Below are 15,968 nucleotides of genomic sequence, written 5' to 3'. Positions count from 1 at the left end.
GGAGGACTAAGGAACATGCCGCCTGACATTCAGAAGGGAAGAGGGGGCCATTTTTTAAAAAAGACATAACTCAAATTAACGTTAGAAATGAGTATATTCCTCTATTTAAAATACATACATACTAATCACTCTCCCGCCAAAAAACAAAAAAGAACCAAAAGAATTAAATTAAATTAAATTAAATTAAATTAAACAAAAAAAATTTTAAAAGAAATGAGTCCATTGCAGTCAGAATTCTCACAACTAGAAAAATACTGGAATTTGGGGGGCAGGGGAACGATTTCAGATCTTGATTTCTGCTGAGTTCTCCAATGTAGGGGGGGCACATCTTTCAATGGAAACTATTTGGGGAAATTAAACTGCCCACAAAAAGGCTTATCCTTAGTTTGTGTTTAAGAAGGAGGCAATAACCAACAGCGTGGGACCTCTGTGATGCAGCAGGACATCACATTGTGGAAAAACGCAATAGCGAAGAACTCTGTGGAAAGATGGTTTGCATAAACCACTGCCTCCCCTGAGCAGCCCTCGCCCAGACTGGGGAAAAAGGTAGACGTTATTTTGATTACATTTAAGCACCTCCTTGTGAACTTTAGTTACCAGTCCTTGAAATTCATCCCATCTCTGTTTCTCACACCACAGTCCAGTGTTCAGGAATCATTCACTTGTGAGTTGTCAGTCATGAATGCTACATGCAACTACTGGGGTCTGTCTTGGCATAGTTCTCAACCACAATAATTGTTTAGGGGTGCCCTGCTCCCCACTGAGCTAATAACTGACCTCCTATCGCGTGCTCGGAAAGATGATGGTTGGATGGATGGATGGATGGATGGATAGGTAGATAGATGAGTGAGTGGATGGGTAGGTGATGGTATATGGATGGATGGATAGGTGAATGGAGGGTTGGAAAGGTGGAGGGTTGCATGTGTGGAAGAGTGGACAGGTGAACAGATTAATGAATCAGTATGTAGGAATCCATACCATTCCATCTTTATATTGGTGCCCAAGGTAATTCCATAGTGAAGGGGCCCCAAGGGGATTCTGCTTCCACAGAGGAGATATGTTCAGGAACAAAGCTATATTTAGGCTGGGTGGAACTTAGCCTTGGGGTAGATTTTAAGGCCCCAAGAGACAGGAATCGTAGCTTTCCATCTATGAGTGTGCTTTTGTAACCACCTCATTCTCTGCCTCATAAGAGGTACTGAACATTTGTTAACAAAAGTGAATGAATGAACAAATGAATGATTTGAGAAACACAAGGAAGTCTTCCCCAACTCTGATATTCATCCCCACACTCTGATTTTTTGTGCTCATATTCAAACATGAAAATTTCATTCCTTTGTAAATCAATTACGTATCCAGACAGAGTCCAGTTATGAGGCAGAATATTCCTGGACGCTAAGTACATTAAACCCTTTCCATCTGTTGTCTCTTTGGCAGGAATTAGCTGGTCACATTGCTGTCTCTCTTGATTCTTTGCTGATGAGGTTGGGTACGGGCGGGGTAAGCCCAGAAGTTTCTCCGACTGGGTTGAAGGGCTCTTGCTGACAAGTGGGAGAGGACTCTTTAGGAAGCACCAGGGCTCTGAGGAGGGACCCTAAGACCCCTGTGCCTGGATCTTGGCAGCCAGCCCTTGGCCCCGGGTTTCTGCAAGCTGGGTGGGGCGCTGAGGTACAGAAAGGAGAGAAGAGGGCAAGTGAGGGCAAGAAAGTAAACATGAGAAGAAGGGAGACCCAGGATAGGAAAGAGAGAAGAGAGGAGAAAGAGAGAGTAAGGAGGATATAGAAGGGAGTGGGGCGGTGGAGGTGGGGGTGGATAGGGGAGAGAAAAAAATCAATTCTATTTGTAGCACAATGTTTCTAGTACTAAGATCATCACTATCTCGCCCGGACAGATGTGTGAGGATTCCATCTACTCATTATTCAACATGAAAATGGAACACGTTTCCATCAGCCTCATCGGAAGTTTTGGCAGATGCTGTCAGAAAGAAACACTGCTTCTGAGATGTGATTTTTCAAGAGCAGATGCTGCACATTTTGATTGGGGTTGAGAAAAAGAGAACACGGGAGTGGAATGTACTCTTTTTTTTTTTTTTTAAGACTCCTTTTCCCCAAGGAGGTTTCGCCTTAGACCACATCGAGCTCCTTGGAAGGGCCACGTCAGCAGGGCCAGTGGTCCTAGGACCGCAGGAGAGCCTGCGCCAAGTCCAGTTCCTGCTCCATCTCCCAGCCCGCCCTCGGAGGCCCTGACCTCCCTTGCTCCACGCCATTCATCGCTTTCAGTCCCCGCTATTCCACTTCTGCCCTGACCTCCGTGTCCCTGTCTTGCATTAAGACGTCTGAAGTGTGTGATTCAAGCAAAGAGCATTTTGTTCCCGTCTGAACAAGGCTCAGGGAGACCGGCAGTGCCAGAGACGGGAGTGGGTACCATCGGTCACCAGACTGAAGCCTCACAGTGTACAAGTTCCCCACGACAGGCACCACCTTTCCCCGGGAAGGCGGCCAAGCCCAGAGCCCGGTGGAGGAAATCCCTAGTGAGAGGCCCTTCCTGAGCGCCACAGAAAATGCTTCTTTTCATCCACTCCAGTCCCCTTCCTTTCCAGTGTCAAGGCCCAATCACATCCCCCGTCCCGGCCTTCCAGGCTCCATTCACAGGCCAAGCGCCCCGCCTGGCGCCTGGTGGCTCCTGCACCCCTTCCCCTGCACCCTCCGCTGGCCGGCCCCAGGCAAGCCGCCCCCTTCCCCGCCCTGTGGGGCTGCCAGCTCTCCGTCCACCAGCCAGCCCTCTGGGACCGCACACTGTCCACGCTGTGGCCTCACTTCTCCAAGAGACTCCCGTCAGTTTGCACAGAAAGGGTTTGTTGACTTTGCAAGATTAGCAAGGGGAGCAAATTCCACAGATGCCTGTGTCCCTGCGTCTCAAAGTTCAGACCTCCGGTTTGATAGCAGGAGCGAGGTGATGGAGGTGGCCTGAGATTGCGCGAAAGAGCAACAACACCGATCCTTCTTTTTTGGGCGGAAGGCAGGGGGGAGGTCATTAGATATGTTTGTTTATTTTCACGGAGGTCCTGGGGATTGAACCCAGGACCTCGTGCAGGCTAAGCACACCCTACCACTGAGCTATACTCTCCCCTCCCTGCAATCGCGCCTGATGGAATAGTTACTAGCTGGCAGGCGATTGTCTCCATCCGCTCACCAACTTTTAAATGTAATCTTCACAACCACCTTCAGCAGCAGGTACTCCTACTAGCCCTGACTTACAACAAAAGATGGAAGCCCAGGGGTATTAAATAACTCCTCCAAGGCCCCAGGCCAATAAAAGGCAGAGCACGGTGGGCCTGGGGATGGAACTGCTGCCCCCTCCTCGGCCTCTCCTGATGTGCCCCCGGGGTGGCAGGAGACTTGGAGTTCAGCCTGGTTCTGCCACTCTGCAGGTGGGTGACCTCCAGCCAGTTACACTCTTTTCCCAAGTCTCCACTTCCTAATCAGAAAAAATTAAGAGAATGAGGTGATTTCTTGGAGCACTTCCATATGGTGATGCTGTGATTTCTTTTTTTCTCTCCTAATTATAAGGGTACTCAGAAATATTTCCAAATTTTCTGGACTCAGGGCTAAGCCCAGGTAAAAAGACGGAGTAGGTGGCAAATCTGATCTTTGGTGACCCCTCAAGGCTCCCTCTGTGCAACGCCTCCCTCTGTCTGGGCCAAGCCTTCAGTGCGATCCCTGCTCCCCCTCCAGGCCCCAGAGTCCCAGGATGGGTGAAAAGAGGCTTTGTCTGTCACCTAATGACTCAGAGGACACACAGATCCTGCACATCAGGGTGGGTAAACCCGAGCTCCTTATGAAAAGACAGCTGTCCTTTGAGTGCATACTCACCTATAACAGGGGCGACCAGTGCCAGTCAAAGGTGAGCTTAGGGGTTGCTCCAGGCCAACTCTTCTGGGCAAGAGGGGTCTCGTCTTTCATGCTGTTATGACATGGAGTTGTCAATACCGTTTCAGAAACTAGGGGCCATGTGATCAGAGATGTCATACTCCCCTGCCAGGAAGCCCGCGGTGAATGCCCAGTGCTTGCAACCTTTAACTTGGCTTCAAGGAACGCACAATCTCACCTTCCCACCTTGGCCTCTCTCTTCCTTAGGAACTCCTGAGTACCTCCTCTGCCAATCTGGATGGGGCTGGCAGCATCTTAAGAGTTAATTCTTACATTCGTGGCAGATTTGTTAACATTCTAAGTGGTTGATTCTCAGATGCACCCTTTTCCCCATTTTAACATCTTATTCATTTAACACCGATCTTGCCATCGATGACATGTTGCTGTTTACTTGGCAGCGCTTTTTTGGTTGTTGTTGAGCTGTGAAGTAACGACGGAGCTTACAGCTGACGGCATCTCCGGCTTGGTGAAGTAGCGCAAGTAGCATTTTCCAGATTTGAGCTCTAGAGCCTTGGCCAGAGACTGAGAAACTGTGTGCCCATTCTCTGAATCTTTTTCTCCCAATCAGGCCTGGATCCTGGTGTAACTGGGGTGACCCCAGGGGGCCTAATGGCCCTCTGTTTGTAACCGTGGGTGATCTTTACAATGTTTAATGGCCAGACCAATCAGAACAGAAGATGGCTGAAAAGTCACTGGCATGTCTGTCCCGGAGCTCTCTTGACCCCTGACCCTGTCTGTGGCACTTGGTCCTGGTTTCCTGGACCCTTGCCAGCACACGCAGGGAACTTGGCCTGTCACCCAATCCCAGAAGAAAATCCTTAATTGGACTAAGCCAGGCATGGTTATCTCAGCCTCCTTTGCCCCTGCTGGCTTAAGGGGTGGGCAGGCACATTCGTTTACTATGGCTGCTGTGACCAATGACAACAGCTTCAGTATAAAACAACACCAATTTGTTATCTTATGGTTGTGTCAGTCAGAAGCTGGGTACAGACTCACTGGACTGAAATCAAGGGGTCTGCAGGGCTGACTTCCTTTCTGGAGCCTCTAGGGGAGAATTGGTTTCCTTGTTCTTTCAGGTCTTGGGAGAATTTAGTTCCTTGTGGCTGTAAGACTGAGGTCCCGGGCTCTCAGCTGGGGGCCTCTATTAGCATCTAGTGGCCCCTCTCCAGGTCTTAGGCAGAGACCCCTTACTTTCAGAACCAGTGACTGATCCCCCTCACTGCCACCTCCATCACCCAGCTGGGTTTCTGTGATTTTGTGGAGCACCCCAGATAATCCGGGAGAGCCTCCCTTAATCACATCTGCAAAATCCCTGTTGCCATGTACGGTAAAAAATTCAAGGGCCTGAGGGGCTAAGTGTGAGATGAGGTTTCCATGAGCATGGGTAACAGTAAAATGTGGTAAAATTATTAGGAAGTGAGTGAGTTTTGATCATTTATTACCTGTGTTTCAAATCCAGTTTATTCTATTTTATCTTTGTGTAACTTAATCTTTAATAACTGCTGTCTTTAACAATTGGCTTGCAAATTTCCTGAAAACTTATCAGTTAGGTTCAGTCACCACTGGTTTGAGCCAGCTCCAGCACTTACCGCTGCTGGAGTCTAGGATGAGGCTTTGCTTTCCATTGCTTTTAGAATGGTTGTGAGGATGCAAATAAAAAATATGATTCTCCACTAATGACCTTTGAATAGACAGCTGGTAATAGAGAGCCCGTGACCAGGCTTCAGTATTCTTTCCTGTGTCTGAGAAGGTCTTAATCGCATCTCTCATACTTAAAAGAAAGGCAAACAAAAAACTAGCTAAGGGTGGAGACCAAATGATTGCCAAGGCTCCAGCTAAGGTCTGTGAAAACTGAACTCTGCCCAGTGCCAGGGTGGGGCCCTGTGATGGCTTCCAGTTTGAAACAGCTCTCAGCAACTGGGCTTGAGCGAGCCCTGCTCAGAGCTCTGTCCTCTCTCCTCGCCTGCCCTGACCACACCCACTGCGAAAGCAGCACCAAAGAAAAAGCCCAAGTCATCTTATTCTATTACATTTCAGAAAGGACAGGCTCCCCCCACCCCCACCCCTTCAGGAACGAAGGGAGCCTAAAAAGAAGTAACAATTAGATTGCTCCTCCCAAAGTCACGAAGAAGCACTGGGCTGGGGCTGTCTTAACCTTTTGTTGTGGGTGCAGTGCTGATGTCACTGGATACCAGAGTGGGCAGGCGCAGCGCAGGAAGGGAGAGAGACAGCTGGAGAATCAGCTGTGCTCCATTACCCTCTGCACTAGCCAGCTCCCCGGTTCAGGGATAGTACCATATATGGACTCAGGCTCAGGACGGCTGTCCTGCTGATTTGCATCGGAGTTCCCTGAAAATTGCATCTGGGGATTAGGTCATTGTGACCAGCAAAAGGGAGAGCCCAGAAAGGCTGGTCAGCATAAAGAAATCAGGCTGATTGTGGTCTGACATGGAAAGATGAGGGAAGGGGATGCAGCCCCTTTCCAGCCTGGGAAGGGAGTGAAGTTGCACTTGGGAGTGAAGGCTCTAGCCTGAGCTCCGATCTGTGGGGGGGGACTGTCAGCAAGAGGACCAGCCCCCTTCTGCAGACTCCATCCTGCCTCTGGCGGGCCAGCTCTCAGAATTTTATTCTGAGGCTGATTCAGACATGGGGAATAACTCCAAAATCTCAGATGTGGGAGGCAGCCTCCCTGACTGTGGGTGACGGTGGCTGTGACACTGCTGAAGGGACAGGAACCCTACTGGCCAAGTGAGGGACAGTCCAGGCTCTGACTTACTCTGAGGTCCAGATGGGTTCACCCAGGTAGAACCCAGACTCCAACTCTGTCCCCTAAATGCAGACTGGGTCAGCCCAGGACAATGCCACAGGCGCTGTGGGAAACCAGGGAAATGGGAAAGGAAACGGCGGGCTGGGAGTAATCTGGGAAAGTGGCTTTTAATAGATGGACGATAAATTGGATCCACTTTGTCAAGATTTAATTAACTTGTTTTGTGGTGGTTTCAACAATTGGGTGGCTTTAGTTTTGTTTGTTTGTTTGTTTGTTTGTTTGTTTGTTTTAAGGACCAGCTTGAATTATTTCAGGACCTTTCCTTCTCTGTGCACTTCTTAATTTTGTTTCAAAAAACCAGAACCACGGATTACTGTTTGGCCGTGAGAATGAGCTGCTCCCGAGGCGGGGCACAGAAATCTCACAAACATAAGGTGCAGAGAAAGGAGGCCGACACAAAGGAGGACTGTGAATCCCATTCAGATCAGCTCGAAAATGGGCAAATCCATCTGTGATGTCAGAAGGCAGGATAGTGGGTCCTTTGTTGGCATTAGTGGCTGGGAGGGGCAGGAGGGCCCCGGGGTGTGGGTGATGTACTCATTCTTTGTCTGGGAGCTGCTAACGTGGATGTAAACACACGGAGATGTCCACTGAAGATCTGTGACGTGTCTGCAGGTCTGTTATATTTCACTAAAAAGCTTTTTTAAAAAAAGAATGTAATCCTGGGAAGTATGCTGTGACAGTAGAAGAGTGAACCAAAAATAAACCCTGAGGATCGATGCGGCAGCAGGGCACTACCCCAGGGCTAGGAGTCAGACTGATCTGTGCTCCCACTGCTGCTGGGCACTGGTGAAGGGGTCTTAGGGACCCAGCTCCCCGCAGCATCCTCTGCTGCAGAAAAAAGGAGTGGGATTCGATTCAATGCTCTCTCAGAGAAGACTCCGCTTTCTACCTGTTTCGGTGGAGATGTTATAGATTTAACGTCCGCTTTGCCTCTCGCGTGATTTTCTCATCAAGGAGAGCTCTGCAGGCTTGGCGAGCGCGCAGATCAGTTTTCACAAAGCGCACACGCTCATGCGCGCACTCGCACGTGAGTGCGTAGGCGGATGCGGCCCCCCTCTGCATCCGCTCATCACCAGCCTTCTGGGTTACAGCACCGAATTGTTGGGTTATCCGGCCCGACTTGCTGTCCACGTGTAGGTAATACGAACTTTCACTTTCCCATTCCTCTCCATCCTCACCGTATCTCCACCCTCCTTGCTCTTGGTGTATTTTCTCCCAGGGCGGCATGCAAAGTACCGCAAACCGGATGGCTTAGAACCACAGAAACTTTTCATCTCACAGTTCTAGCAGCCAGAAGTTCAAAGTCACGGTGTTGGTTTGCAGTCACGGAAGGATCTTTCTGTGCCTCTCTCCTGGCGTCTGGTGATCTCACGTGATCCTGGCCTAGGGACCCACCCCTAATCCTCCGTCTCCTCCTGGCGCTCTCCCGTGACTTCACTGGGTCTTCCCTCTGCATGTCTGTGTCTGCGTTCAAATTTTCCCTTCTTGTAAGGATACCAGTCATTGAGTTAGAACCCACCCGAACCACCTGATTGTAACGATGCCCCCTGTCAAGACCCTATTTCCAAATAAGGTCACATCCTGAGGTACTGGAGGCTAGAACCAATATATAGTTTTTGAGGGAGGACACAATTCAACTTATAATATCCAGTGATGAAAAGGCTTCAGGGGAATTTAAAGTAGCCCCCCAACTCTGTGTTCTGCCAGGAAAGGTGAAGGTTCCCAGCTGAAGAGCAAACACCAAGAGACCTGGATGAATAGTAATCGTCTCCCGTTTTTGTATCATGCTTCTCATTTCCAAAGCACTTTCTGATTCCTCTCATTAAGAAAGGTAGAAATGCAGACTCTGGTGCCAGATCGCCTGGGTTGGGGTCTTAGCTCCATATGTTCCCAGCTGCTTGACCCTGCTCCCTCTGTGCCTCAGTTTCCTCACCTGTCAAACAGGGATGTCATAAGCTAACATGAGAAGTGCTTCCAGCAGTGCCACAGTTAGCACTGATAAGCTTTAGCTGCCAAAGAACAGGCTGCCAGGCAGTGTTATCTACATCTTACAGATAAGGAAACGGAGGCACAAGGGTGATTCAAGGCAGACCCAGACCAGAATCGCAGGCCTTCTGGGTTACAGCACTGACTCAGTGGGTTATCTAGCCCGACTTGCTGTCCACATGCAGGTAATAACCATCTCAGTGACAGCTGCCTTTCACCCACAAAGCGCCAGGCACAGTGTTAAGGGCTTTACGTACAACATCTCATTCCATCCTCATCAGAACCTGTGGGGCAGGCCACGTGACCCCATTTTACAGAGGCGCACACAGAGGCCTGAAAATTCAGGAAGCAGAGCTGAATCTCCCCGCTAGGGATGGGGAGCTGGGATTTGCATGCAGGCCTCCGCAACCTCAGGGCCTGAGTTTCCCACCCCATATGCACCATTGCCCCTGGAAAGAAGACGACTTGCGGTTGCTTGCTTTAGAAACCAAGTGTTGCTGGAATGAGTCAGGTGATATCTCTAAGTTCCCCGTGGGTTAGGAAGAGGCCATTCCTAACACCTTTCATCCTTCCCCCTGCTCCCTGGAGTCCCATATGTGTCCCATATGCTCTCCTGGAAGGATCTGCGGATCTGTCCCAAGAGCTTAGGGAGCCAAGCCCCAGAGAGGAGACACGCCAGATGAGAGCTTGATAGTCAAGCTGAGGGCTGGGCGCCAGCGGGACTGTCTGGTGCTGCCGAAGACAGAGGAGGATCCAATGCCAGAAGCCAGAGGGAGGCGCCGTGCCTGGGCACAAAGATTTTGTGACACCTCCCAGGTCTGTGAAGAGAGAGAAGATTGGATGGGTGCAGCAGGTCCTGGAATAGGGGTGCTGCTCTCCATGGATGCTTCAGACGGCTGCCTGGGAACACCTCCTGGTTGGAAATTTCAAGCAGAGGCCTAGTGGAAGCAGCCCCGGGGGCTGACATACATCCCAATGTACACATGTGGTTGTGGCTGACGGCCCAGACAGACACGACTGTTTTAGCTTCTGTCACTTCTTTTTCTCCCTCTATCAGTGGTATTGCTCTCCAAGTCTGTGATCCTAGCCCGCCTAATTAGGGTCCTCCCCGCCTATGGACCCTACCTGCTTCTCCGGGGGCCCCTGGTGGATCCGCCAAGGTGAGGTGAATCAGTGGAGGCAGGAAATAGGGCAGGTGTGGTGGGGGCCAAGGAGGGAGGAGGGCATTGTGGATTTTTGTCCAACAGAATTTAAAGAGCTCTGTCCTGACTCTCTCTTGTCCCCCTGGGTGAAGGACTTACTATGATTTAAGGGGTCACAAACACAACAGCTTGGACCCTAGAAGGGACTTGGAGGGGGAGGTAAAATAAAAGGTTGGCCACTTCCCTTCACTTCCATTTGGAGCCCCCTCGAAACTTCCCAGGGCATTGAGAAGGTAACATACTTAAGGGTTTTCCCAGAAGAATGCGGGCTGTGACTGGAGCACAAGGTGTTTACTCCCATGGAGGTGGGATTTTTATTGCTAGTTTCAACATCAAGGAGGTGTGAACATTCTGGACAAATCCTGACAATCAATACCACCTGAAGGAGGCCAGAAAGGGGCTCCCCAGGCCAGTGCTTCTCGAACTTAAGGTGCATGGTTTGAGAACAGCTAGGGAGCTCATGAAAATGCAGACTGTCACTCTGTAGGCCTGGGGTGGGGCCCAGGAGTCTGTGTTTCCAACAGGCTCCTGCTGTTTGTACTCTGGACTGAGAAACAAATGGGACCTAATTAAACTTACAAGCTTTGGCACAGCAAAGGAAACCATAAGCAAAACAAAGCGACAATCTACAGAATCGGAGAAAATATTTGAAAATGATGCAACTGACAAAGGCTTAATTTCCAGAATATATAACCAGCTCTTACAACTTAACAAAAAGCAAACAATCCAATCCAAAAATGGGCAGAAGACCTAAACAAGCAATTCTCCAATGAAGACATAAAAATGGCCAATAGGCACATGAAAAAATGCTCAATATGGCTAATTATCAGAGAAATGCAAATCAAAACTACAATGAGGTATCACCTCACACCAGTCAGAATGGCCATCATTAAAAAGTCCACAAACAATAAATGCTCAAGAGGGTGTAGAGAAAAAGGAACCCTCCCACACTGCTGGTGGGAATGCAGTTTGTGCAGCCATTATGGAAAACAGTATAGAGATTCCTCCAAAAACTAAAAATAGGCTTACCATATGATCCAGCAAACCCACTCCTAGGCATATATCTGGAGGGAACTCTAATTTGAAAAGATACATGCACCCCAATGTTTGTAGCAACACTATATACAATAGCTAAAACGTGGAAGCCTAAATGTCCATTGACAGATGACTGGATAAAGAAGTTATGGTATATTTATACAAGGGAATACTACTCAGCCATCAAAAAGAATAAAATAATGCCATTTGCAGCAACTTGGAAGGACCTGGAGATCATCATTCTAAGTGAGGTAAACCAGAAAGAGAAAGAAAAATACCATATGATATCACTCGTATGTGGAATCCAAAAAAAAAAAAAGGACACTAATGAACTGATTTACAAAAGAAACAGACTCACAGACATAGTAAACAATCTTATGGTTATTGGAGAAAGGGGATAGGAAGGGATAAATTTGGGAATTTGAGATTTGCAAGTGTTAACCACTATATATGAAAACAGATTAAAAAACAAATTTCTTCTGTATGGCACAGGGAACTATATTCAATATCCTGTAATAACCTTTAATGAAAAAGAATATGAAAAAAATGTATGTATATATATGCATAACTGAGACATTGTGCTGCACACCAGAAATTGACACATTGTAACTGACAGTACTTTAATTAAAAAAGAAGAAGAAAAGAAATACTCCTTATACTGTTCTGGCATTTTCCTCCACATACACTGCCCCCACCAAAAACTGAAAATAAAATGGGAATTGCATTTCCTAGAAATGTCTTACATAATCCCAAATAATTGGGAAAGGACTGCCTTACTGTATTTAGAGTTTTAATCTGTCCCCCCCGCCCCAGAATGGTTACACTTGATGGGGTCAGAGGGTAATGCAAAAGATGAGGAAGATTTCATGGAGAGTCTTGTGCAATCTTAAAGAACAAACAGAAACAACATTGTTAAAACTACCAGGTTTTAAGCTATGGTTACCAAAGGGGAAGGGGGCAGGAATAAATTAGGAGTTTGGGATTAACATATATACACTGTGATATATAGAATAGATAAACAACAAGGACCTACTGTAGAGCACAGGGAACTATATTCAATAACTTGTAATAATCTATAATGGAAAAGAATCTGAAAAAGAATATATGTAAGTATATGTGTAATTGAATCACTTTGCTGTACCCCCAAAACTAACACAACATTGTAAATCAACTGTATTTCAAAAACAAAAAAAACTACCCGGTTTTGCTCTAAAATGCATTCTGAAAAGTAGCTTTGATGGATATATAGGAATGAAAATGACTAGAAAAATGTGGTTAAAGGCAAATTTTATTTGTTCTTTATGATTTCTGTATTTCCCAAATTTTCTCCAAATGAACCTATGTTGCTTTTATTTTATTTTTAAGGCTAAACTTGAAACATTCTGGACTGGGGAAGTTCATGGGCCTTTTCCCTGGTGCTAGGAGCCAGAATGGAATCTTTAGCATCTGAGAGCTGGTTCCACACAGGCAGGTACACTTGGCAGATCACTGAACCTTTGGGGATGGAGGGAGGACAAGAATCTTCTGGCGCTGAGGAGACAAAGCCGGCAAGGCAGGTCGGCATCACCTCACCATTCGGCATTGAAAGAGGGAGAGTGCCAGCCTTGGGGGAGCACCCAGCCTCTGCCTCCTGAGGTCAAGCTGACCGCTTGTGGCCTGAGATCTGATTTATTTTAGTTTCCATGTCTGTGAGCAAGGCCAATTTGCATCAATGATGGTCTGGCACCTTGATCCATGTTTACAAATCAATGAGCAGACTACCTAAATCAATTAATGGTGCCGTGTGCACTTTATAGATGAGAAAAGGCAGGTTGAGGGAGAGAGGTTGGAGAGGGTGGAAGTAGTCATGGAAATGGAAACTTCATAACTCAGTTTCCCTTCCAAGGCACTTCCTTGCCATCAGCGATGCCCAACCTGCAGAAGGGCTCGTGCAGCATAACTTTAGATAAACGCAGTCCTCTTCTTATCAGCAAGCTGCTCTGTATATAGTAGGTGCTCAGTTTTTGGAATACCCTACTGTTTCTCTCATAATGGTTTGAGCATACAGCAAAGAGCAATTTTTAGGAAACTATCATCTTTTCCCACTGGGAGGAGTAAGCTTTGCAAAGAAGTTTGCATATGCCATCACCAATACCTGTATGATAAATCAAATAAGAGAATATTGAAGCAACAAAATTTAGGAAGATTGAAACAACAGAATAGATTGCTAAGAGACAGGAATGATGAAATGAAGCAATGTTCTTTCAGGTTTACATGTTATAAGATGGCTTTGTAGGTTTCATGCATGTGGTTTCTAGTGTTTGAGAAGATAAAATTACAGGAGGGCTGCCTTCTTAGATCCTTCCGCCCTCTGTTCCAGAATAAAGACTGGCCTTCTGTTACTATCTTGGCCAATCTCTCTGCTGCTTTTTTGCCAGGCCTAGGCAGTCTGGAATTATCTTTATCCTTCACGCTTGGGCTGCAGAGGTAAATGTAAGGGCCACGTACTCTTGTCTCCTGTCTTCATTCCTCTGGGTCTGTTGTTGACTTAGATTCATGACCTTTCCCAGCAGGGGTCTCGAATTTTCATGTCTTCCTCTCAAAAAAAAAAAAGGCAAAACTTCTTCATATGGGGGGAGGAACAACTGACGACAGTTTAGAGTAGCTCAGATAGGTTGTATTCCAGGCCAAACTCGAAGCAGACAGATTTGTCTCCTATCTCTCCTTGACTATTTCTGATTCTCTGTTTTCAGTGTCAAGCCACCCTGGGCCCCCAGAGCAGCTCCTTGGGGCTCTTTATCAGCTCCGGGAAGGCTCCTACCTACAGCTTCACCCTGACCTCCATACCTCTCCCGCCATCACCATCCCCTCCGAACATACCCGGCCTTCAGCACCTTTATTGTAAATTGACCAGGTGTACCAATTGGCTTCACAGTGAGAATTAAGGGCAAGGGCATTTTTTTTGAGATGACAGACCTTCATGCCACTCAATGTAAGCAACCGTGGCCTTAGGACTAGGGGCCCCATAAAGATTGATGACAGATGAGTGAAGATGTGGCCTATGTGGTGTTCCCTTGATTCCAAGAACCTTCCTCCAGCCCCGTGAGCATCAGTGACTCAGCAGCAGCAGCAGAGGACCAAATTGTTCCCGAAGTAAAGCAGATAAGAGAACACACAAGGTGGTATTTGCCAGGGTGAATCATTGCCCTTTCATCACGTTTGCACTGTCTACTTCTGACCCAAGGTCCCTCGCTGAGCAAACTGATACCTGACCAGCTCATCTCTCCACAGCGGATTCGGCACATGCCACGGCCTCTGTCGCAACGCCACGCTCTCCCTGACTGCCTTGCTCTGGGGAGGTGGGCTCTGCCACTTACATTCCAGGCTGGGGGAGGCAGGTGACCAGCTGTGGGCCTCGGGGCCCCTTTCCCCCAGTGAGAACTGGCCCTGAGTTCCCACAGCTTTGCCGTATCTTCCCACAACCCTACATCGAGCTCCGTAATTGATCATGGGAAGCACTCTGCCGTAGAGAAAAGCAGCTGGGAAGGCTCCGGGAGATCCTGATTTCCGGCTGTGCTAGCACCAGCAGCCAATGAAAACACTGTTCCATCCGTTTGCTGTCAGAGGCAGCAGGAGCTGGAGTTCTCACACCCAGGTCAAGTGAACACGAACCTGAGAAGGAAGCTCTCTGTAGTTAGGGGAGGCTCTGCCAGCTTTGTTAGGCTGCCGTGGTTTCTGGGTTGGAACTACAAGACCCCCAGCTGAGAGCATAGGTTGGGGACCCCAAACAGGGATGTGAGCTATGTTGGGCCACACACAGCCCTAGAAACTTTTCAGGGGCTCCTCCTGACCAGCAGTCATCCGGATCTGACTCATTCTTAGCTCACTGGGAATAACGGCAGAGATGGGTCTCTTAGTCCAACTGAGGATGTTGGATTGGGGCAAATGCAGAAATACATTCCTGGTGTGTGTGTGTGTGGTGTGTGTGTGGTGTGTGTGTGTTGGGAGGGGTACTATTTACTTTCTGATCTGAGAGCAAATGTGATTGAACCTGAAAAGACTCTAGGAAGGGCAAGTTACAGGCAAACATAAGTGTTACCAGTTTGCCTCTTAAATATTTATCCATCTGTATTTAAATATTCGTCAGCCTAAATTTCCTTATCTTGAGAGGCCATACAACCTGGTGATGAAACCCACAGGCTTTGGCATCAGACAGATCTGGGCGTGAATTCCAGCTGTACTCCCTGGGTGGTCTTGGGCAAGTTACATAACTTTTCTAGGTCTCGGTTCCTTTGTTAGTAAGATGGAGATGGTGATAACAAATTGTTCCCACCAAATAGAGTTATTTTTGAGGCTTGAATGAGTGAATGCAGTCAAAGTGGTAGAACAGTGCTTTATTAAATAAATACTCCAGTGTGGGGTGGAAATACTCCATACATGTCAGCTATCATCTTAGGAATGTGAAAGCTCATCATTTTTGGGTAAAAGTCAGATTTACTTAGGTCTAATTTATGTACAACAAAGTTTACCCCTTTGGGTGTACGTTTCTATGAGTTTTAACAAGCACGTACAGTCATGTAACTGCACCACCACCACCGCCACAGTCAAGATGGAAACCCTAAAGAGTTCCTCTGTGTCCCTTTGTCAACTCCTTTCCCACCATAATCCCAGGCACACACCGATCTGTTTTCTGTCCCTGTAGTTTTGACTTTTCCTGAATGTCGTATAAATGGAACCACATAGTATGTAGAAGATCATTTTTAAAGAAGAACATTTTTATACTTGACATCCAATAAATTTCTAAGCATATTTAAAGAATCAAGATCTAATTTTCATTCCAAATCAGATGATATTATTTCCCACTGACTTACAGAAGGGGTGGAATATTTTTCAAGCGCCTCTTGCATTAGTGCCTTTACGGGTAAATGGGTCTTTCTCAGACTCTCTCAGTCATTCAGTCTCCCTCTTGAGGCTGGAGTTGGCAAGGAGGAGGGGATGAGAGACAGC

This window comes from Vicugna pacos, chromosome 20, assembly GCF_048564905.1.
Source record: "Vicugna pacos chromosome 20, VicPac4, whole genome shotgun sequence".
NCBI lineage: Eukaryota > Metazoa > Chordata > Mammalia > Artiodactyla > Camelidae > Vicugna > Vicugna pacos.
The sequence above is the reverse complement of the archived record's forward strand: the minus strand, read 5'-3'. Positions refer to the sequence as shown.